Source organism: Aethalodelphis obliquidens, unplaced genomic scaffold (genome assembly GCF_003676395.1).
Source record: "Aethalodelphis obliquidens isolate GAN/ISIS:26980383/991018 unplaced genomic scaffold, ASM367639v1 scaffold115, whole genome shotgun sequence".
Lineage (NCBI taxonomy): Eukaryota > Metazoa > Chordata > Mammalia > Artiodactyla > Delphinidae > Aethalodelphis > Aethalodelphis obliquidens.
In genome coordinates this window covers 850,434-858,736 of record NW_020838059.1, presented here as the reverse complement: position 1 = coordinate 858,736, position 8,303 = coordinate 850,434, and the positions used below count along the sequence as shown (strand labels likewise).

Here is an 8,303-nt window from a genome sequence, read left to right as displayed (position 1 = left end):
TTTTTTTTTTTTTTTGCGGTACGCGGGCCTCTCACTGTTGTGGCCTCCCCCATTACGGAGCACAGGCTCCGGACGCGCAGGCTCAGCGGCCATGGCTCACGAGTCCAGCCGCTCCGCGGCATGTGGGATCTTCCCAGAACGGGGCACGAACCCGTGTCCCCTGCATCGGCAGGCGGACTCTCAACCACTGCGCCACCAGGGAAGCCCACACGACCCTTTTTGAATTATGGTTTTCTCAGGGTATATGCCCAGTAGTGGGATTGCTGGGTCATATGGTACTTCTATTTGTAGCTTTTTAAGGAACCTCCATACTGTTCTCCATAGTGGCTGAACCAATTCACATTCCCACCAGCAGTGTAAGAGTGTTCCCTTTTCTCCACACCCTCTCCAGCATTTATTGTTTCTAGATTTTTTGGTGATGGCCATTCTGACTGGTGTGAGATGATATCCCATTGTAGTCTTGATTTGCATTTCTCTAATGATTAATGATGTTGAGCATTCTTTCATGTGTTTGTTGGCAGTCTGTATATCTTCTTTGGAGAAATGTTTATTTAGGTCTTCTGCCCATTTTTGGATTGTGTTGTTTGTTTTTTTGTTATTGAGCTGCATGAGCTGCTTGTAAAGTTTGGAGATTAATCCTTTGTCAGTTGCTTCATTTGCAAATATTTTCTCCCATTCTGAGGGTTGTCTTCGTCTTGTTTATGGTTTCCTTTGCTGTGCAAAAGCTTTTAAGTTTCATTAGGTCTCATTTGTTTATTTTTGTTTTTATTTCCATTTCTCTTGGAGGTGGGTCAAAAAGGATCTTGCTGTGATTTATGTCATAGAGTGTTCTGCCTATGTTTTCCTCTCAGAGTTTGATAGTGTCTGGCCTTACATTTAGGTTTTTATTCCATTTTGAGCTTTTTTTTGTGTATGGTGTTAGGGAGTGATCTAATCTCATACTTTTACATGTAGCTGTCCAGTTTTCCCAGCACCACTTATTGAAGAGTCTTCTTATTCATGGGGCATGTATGTCAATTTGTTCAGGTCTACTTTTATGTCCTCTTCTACAATGTTGTATTTAATATAAATTTTCAAACATACACAAAACCAAAGAGTTTAGTACAATAAACTCCCATACATTCATAAACGAGATCAAAAACTGTTATGAGATGAACTGTGTTCCTCCCAAATTCATATATTGAAGCCCTAACCCTCAGTACCTCAGAATGTGACTGTATTTGGAGATAGGGCCTTTAAAGAAATAAGTAAGTTCAAATGAGACCTTTAGGATGGGCCCTAATCCAATCTGACTGGTGTTCTTATAAGAAAAGAAAATTTTTATACACGAGAGAGATCAGGGATGCACACAAACAGAGGAAAGTTCATGAGAGGGCACAGTGAGAGGGCAGCCTTCTGCAAGCCTAGGAGAGAGGCCTCAGAAGAAACCAAACCTGCCAACACCTCGATCCTGGATTTCTAGCCTCCAGAATGGTGAGAAATAAATTCTGTTGTTCATGCCATTTAGTCTGTGGTATTTTTTTATTAATTTATTAATTTATTTATTTTTGGCTGCATTGGGTCTTTGTTGCTGCATGCGGGCTTTCTCTAGCTGCGGTGAGCAGGGGCTACTCTTCGTTGTGGTGCGTGGGCTTCTCATTATGGTGGCTTCTCTTGTTGCAGAGCATGGGCTCTAGGCGTGTAGGTTTCAGTAGTTGTGGCATGCGGGCTCAGTAGTTGTGGCTCGCAGGCTCTAGAGCGCAGGCTCAGTAGTTGTGGCGCACGGGCTTAGTTGTTCTGCGGCATGCGGGATCTTCCCGGACCAGGGTGCAAACCCGTGTCCCCTGCATTGGCAGGTGGATTCTTAATGACTACACCACCAGGGAAGTCCCATACTATTTTTAAACTTTCTTTCTTCACTGATCTGTACAACATGGACATTTTTCCAGATTAGTACATTAGATCTATCTAGTATTTTATGCACTATTATATATTTTCTCAGTTCCTTTATTAATAGACATTTGGGTTGTTTTCCCTTATGAACAATACTGCAATAAACATCCTTGTACATAAATCTTTGCACATTTGTGGTGACGTCTCTCTAGGATAAATTTCTAGCACTTGAAATGGTGGATGACTGGGTCTGAAAATTTATCTTTTAATAGATACTATCAAGTTGCCCTTTGAAAATATTATACCAATTTTCACTTTCAGCAAGAGTGTGCTAGCTAATACATCCAATGAAACATTAAATAATAGTGCCAATAGTGAGCATCATTTCCTTTCTCCTGACATTAGCAGGAATGCTTCCAGGGTTTCCCCATTAAGTAAAACTCTGGCTTTTGAAGGACACATCTTCAAAAGTACATTTAAACCTGATTGGGTAAGAATCCCAAAACACCACTCTTGATCTATATTGAACCAACTTATCCTATGTCACTAAATAAATAGGCTGGTAAAATTAGACCAACGAAATGCTGTCATCTGATGTACAAGAGAGCATACCTTTGCTAATATTTTGACAGCTCACAGCACAGTCTCCACAACAACTCCAAGTGGAGAGTCAGCTGCAAGGCTGGTGGAAAAAGCTGTAACTCTGGTGACCAAAGAATCTATTTAAAATCTTACCAGCAATGTGACCTGAGACAGGTCACTTCAGCTCCCTGTGCCTCAGTTTCCTAACTTATAAAGTAAGGTGACAATTCTAATTCATAGAGTTGTTGTGAGAAAGAAAAGATCTAGATATATGAAATAAAATTCAGGGCCTGGCACACAGTAGGCACAAAATAAACGTTTGCTGAATGGGTGAGTATCAAGGAAATAAATATAAATAATTCACTGTTTGCTGAAGTTTAAAACAGTAAATGAGTTCTCTCTTTTCCTCTCTCTTTTTCCACCTAGACTTCAGTCCTTCAGTTATTACTGGCAAAATGTTACTAATTGACTGTGATCCAAAACAGGAAACTGTCTTAAAGGAAATTTTCATATTCTACTTTAAAGTAAAAATCCAAAGTTGGGCTCACCCCTGGAAAAATTAGCCTGGCCAGTCTGTCTTCACTTTAGTCCCTCCACACATAAGGAGGTGGAGAGGGAACGCTGAGCAGGAGGCCAGAATAGGAGCAAAAGGAGATTGGGCGATGGATCCCAGGGTTGGTGAGCTAGGATGTAAATGGAAGAGTGTACTAGATAGCTTTTACCCTTACCATTTAAAAATAAACCTAAATCAGAAATAAAAATAAAAAGCACCACATCACTGTTTTTTCCTAAGATCCAAAGGGTGAACTGTGATATGACTTTAAGGGTAAGAGTTAAGAATTCTGACCAAAATTAGGGCCCCAGTTCCTGGCATTTCATCATTAGTATCTTATTTCTTTGGGGTTAAGGACTATTCTTTTTCAAAAGTTCCTTATTTTTTCCAGCTTTATTGAGATATAATTGACATAAAACATTGTGTAAGTTTAACGTGTACATGCGATGATATGATACACTTATACATTGTAAAATGTTTACCTCAGTAGGGTTAGTTATCACCTCCATTACCTCATGTAATTACCATTTCTTTTTTGTGATGAGAACATTTAAGATCTACTCTCTTAGCAGCTTTCAATCATATAGTACAGTATTGTTAACCATAGTCACCATGCTATACTTTAGATCCCCAGGACTTATTCATGTTATAAGTGGAAGTTTGTACACTTTGGCTGACATCTCCCCATTCCCACCCCCGCCCCCAGCCACTTACAACCACCATTCTACTTTGTTTCTGTGAGTTTGGGTTTTATAGATGCTACATATAAATGATATCATACAGTATTTGTCTTTCTCTGTCTGACTTATTTCACTTAACTTAATGCCCTCAAGGTCCATCCATATTGTTACAAATGGCAGGATTTCCTTCTTTCTCATGGGTCAGTAATATTCCCTTGTGTATATATGCCTCATTTTCTATATCCATTTATCTGTAGACTGACACTAAGGTGGTTTCTATATCTTGGTTATTGTGAATAACATGGCAACGAACATGGGAGTGCAATATCTCTTTGAAGACTTGATTTCATTTCTTTTGGATATGTACCCAGAAGTGAGATTACTGGATCATATGGTAGTTCTATTTTTAATTGTTTGAGGAAACTTCACACTGTTCTCCATAGTGGCTGCACCAGTTTACATATCCACCAATAGTACACCAGGGTTCCCCTTTCTCCACATCCTTGCCAAAATTTATCTTTTTTATAATAGCCATTCTAACAGGTGTGAGGTAACATCTCATTGTGGCTTTGATTTGCATTTCCCTGATGACTAATGATATTGAACATCTTTTCACGTACCTGTTGGCCACTTGTGTATCTTCTTTGGAAAGGTGTCTACTCAGTTCCTCTGCTCATTTTTTTTTTTAAGAAGATGTTGGGGGTAGGAGTTTATTAATTAATTTATTTATTTTTGCTGTGTTGGGTCTTCGTTTCTGTGTGAGGGCTTTCTCTAGTTGTAGCAAGCGGGGGCCACTCTTCATCACGGTGTGCGGGCCTCTCACTATCGCGGCCTCTCTTGTTGCGAAGCACAGGCTCCAGACGCGCAGGCTCAGTAGTTGTGGCTCACGGGCCTAGTTGCTCTGTGGCATGTGGGATCTTCCCAGACCAGGGCTCAAACCCGTGTCCCCTGCATTAGCAGGCAGATTCTCAACCACTGCACCACCAGGGAAGCCCTCCCTCTGCTCATTTTTTAATCATATTTTTTGTGTGTTTGTTTTTGAGTTTTATGAGTTCCTTCTATGTTTTGGATATTAACTCCTTATCAGATATATGATTTGCAAATATTTTCTTACATTCCATAGGCTTCCTTTTCATTTTTTTAATTATTTCTTTTGCTGTGCAGAAGATTTTTGGTTTGATTTAGTCCCACTTGTTTACTTTGGCTTTTGTTGCTTGTGCTTTCAGTGTCATAGCCCCCAAAATCATTGCCAAGACCACTGTCAAGGGGCTTTTCCTCTATGTTTTCTTCTAGAAGTATTATAGCTTTAGATCTTATGTTTAATTCTTTAAATTCATTTCAAGTTAATGTTTTGTGAGTGATGTGAGATAGGGTCCATTTTATTCTTCTGCATGTGATTATCCAGTTTTCCCTATACCAATTATTGAAGAGATTATCTTTTCGCCATTGAGTATCATTGACTCCCTTGTCAGTATTAGTTGGCTGTATAAGCAAGGGGTTATTTCTGGGTTCTTGATTCTGTTCCATTGGTCTTTTGTCTATTTTTATGCCAGTACCACACTGTTTTGATTACTATACGTTTGTAATAACATAGTTTGAAATCAAGACGCGTGATGCCTCTCACTTTGTTCTTTTCAGGATTACTTTGGTTCTTCAGGGTCTTTTGTAGTTCCATAAAAATTTTAGTATTTTTTCTCTATTTCAGTGGAAAATGCCATTGGAATTTTGATAGGAATTGCATTGAATCTATAGATGGCTTTCAGTAGTATGGACATTTTAACAATATTAATTCTTCTAATACATGAACATTAGATATATTTCCTTTTATTTGTGTCTTCTTCAATTTCTTCAAATTGAACAATCTCATGCAAAATTATTCAATATTTTTGCAGATTATATTATATTATAAATTGTTACAAGGTAATAGCTAAAAATTCCCTGTGTTCTAAAATGTATCCTTGCTGCTTATCTATTTTATTCATAGTAGTTTGTATCTGTTAATCCCTTACCCCTAGTTTGTTCCTCTCCCCTTTGGTAACCACTAGTTTGTTCTCTATATCTGTGACTCTATGTTTTGCATATACATTATTTTTTAGGTTCCACATATAAGTGTTATTATACAGTATTTGTTTGACTTATTTCACTAAGCATGATATTCTCTAGGTTTATCCGCATTGCTGCAAATGGCAGAATTTCATTCTTTTTTATGGCTGAGTAATATTCCATTATATATATATATATATATATATATATATATATTGCATCTTCTTTATATATTCATCTGTTGATGGGCACATAGTAATCTCTAATGGTTTTTCTAATTTCTGTGGTATCAGTTGTAATATTTCCTTTTCATTTCTGATTTTATTTGTTTGAGTCTTCTCTTTAAATTTAGTCAGTTTTTGTTGTCTTAAAATTAAAAAACAGCTCTTAGTTTCATTGATCTTTTCTATTTTTTTTTTTTGGTCTCTATTTCATTATTTCTGCTCTGATCTTTATTTCTTTTCTTCTACTAAATTTGGGCTTAGTTAATTCTTCTTTTTCTAGTTCTTTGAGGTGTAAAGTTAGGTTATTTATTTGAGATCTTTCTTTTTTCTTAATGTAAGTACCTATTGCTAAAGCTTCCCTCTTATAAGTGCTTTTGCAGCATCCTATAAGTTTTGGTATGTAATGTTTCAATTTTTGTTTGTTTTCAAGATATTTTTAAATGTTCCTTTTGATTTCCTCCTTGACCCATTGGTTGTTCAGGAGTGTGTTGTTTAATTTCCACATGTTTGTGTGAATTTTCCAGTTTTCCTTCTGTTATTGATTCCTAGTTTCATACCTTTGTGGTCAGAAAAGTTACTTGGTATGACTTCAGTCTTCTTAAATTGGCTAAGAATTGTTTTGTGATGTGATCTTTCCTGGAGAATATTCCATGTGGAACTTGAGAGGAATATATATTCTGCTGCTGTTGAATGGAATGTTCTATATACGTCTGTTAGGCCCATTTGCTCTAAAGTATAATTCAAGTCCAGCATTTCCTTCTTTTATGTCTGGGTGATCTATCTATTATTGAAAGTGGGGTTATTGAAGTCCCCTACTATTATTGTACTGTTGTCTATTTCTCCATTCAGATCAGTTAGTGTTTGCTTAATATATTAGATTAGCCAAAAATTTCGTTTGGGTTTTTCCATAAGATGTTACAGAAAAAGCTCATCCCAGACTGCCCTCAGCCCACACGCCAGCCAGCTCCATTATGGTGACCCACAGCTCCAGCATCGTGGACCGAATGGCTGGCTTGAGATGTGATGAAGGAGATGGGAGGCCATCACATCACGGGCCTCTGTGTGCTCAAGTGGGGCTATAAATTCTTTGCTGACCTGCTGGATTACATCAAAGCACCGAACAGAAATAGTGATAGATCTATTCCCATGACTGTAGATTTTATCAGACTGAAAATCTACTGTAATAAGCAGTCAACAGGTGACATAAAAGTAATTGTTGGAGATAGTCTCTCAACTTTAACTGGAAAGAATTTCTTGATTGTTGAAGATACAATTGACACTGACAAAACAATGCAGACCTTGCTTTCCTTGGTCAAGGAGCATAATCCAAAGATGGTCAAGGTTGCAAGCTTGCTGGTGAAAAGGACCCCTCGAAGCATTGGTTATAGACCAGACTTTGCTGGATTTGAAATTCCAGACAAGTTTGTTATAGGATATGCCTTTGACTATAATGAATACTTCAGGGATTTGAATCATGTTTGTGTCATTAGTAAAACTAGAAAGGCAAAATACAAAGCCTAAGATGAGAGTTCGAGTTTGGAAACATCTGGAGTCCCATTGAAGTCACCAGTAAAATTATCAAATGTTCTAGTTCTGTGGCCAGCTGCTTAGTAGAGCTTATTGCATGTATCTTCGAGGAATTGTATCTGTTTTGCATTTTAGAAAGGTCAGTTGCTGCATTCCTGAACTCTTTATTTGCACTGTGAGTCTATAGACTATCAGTTCCCTTTGGGTGGATTGTTATTTCACTTGTGAATGAAAAATCTCTTAAACCACACCACTATTGAATGAAAATATTGAAATTGTATCTGTAAGAAACATTTAAAGAGATGAATATATTAGTTTTTTAACTGAGATTTTAATTTTTATATAGTCAAGAAAGAACAGAAGTGATTGAATACTGTTAATTATACCACTGTGTGTTTAGAAAAGAGGCAGTTTCATATCAGTGACAGCATTTAGAGGTCATTATGTCGTATAAACCATATGTCCTGGCATTACTTTAGTAGGCTTCAGTAGTATTAATTGTATTTTCCCGCTTGTTCAGATTATTTCTGGTGAATCTTTGTCAGCAGTTCCTTTTAAATACAGGTCAATAAGTTCCAAAAACCTACCACTTTTTGAATTCTTCAATGTAAAAAACCCTTAAAAATAAAGGCTGTCTCTTTAAAAGAAAAAAAAAGGTTACAGAAAAACCCAAAAGAACTTTTTGGCCAACCCAATATTTAGGTGCTCTGAGGTTGAGTACATATCTATTTATGACTGTTAGGTCCTCTTGATGAATTGACCCCTTTGTAATTATAGAGTGACCTTCTTTGTCTCTTGTTATAGTTTTTTTCTTAAAGTCTA

General features: G+C 37.3%; 1 pseudogene; it reads left to right on the top strand.

The window, feature by feature from the left end:
* Nucleotides 1–3,116: 3,116 nt before the first annotated feature.
* Nucleotides 3,117–7,475, top strand: LOC113615319 (hypoxanthine-guanine phosphoribosyltransferase pseudogene; annotated as a pseudogene).
* Nucleotides 7,476–8,303: the final 828 nt, after the last annotated feature.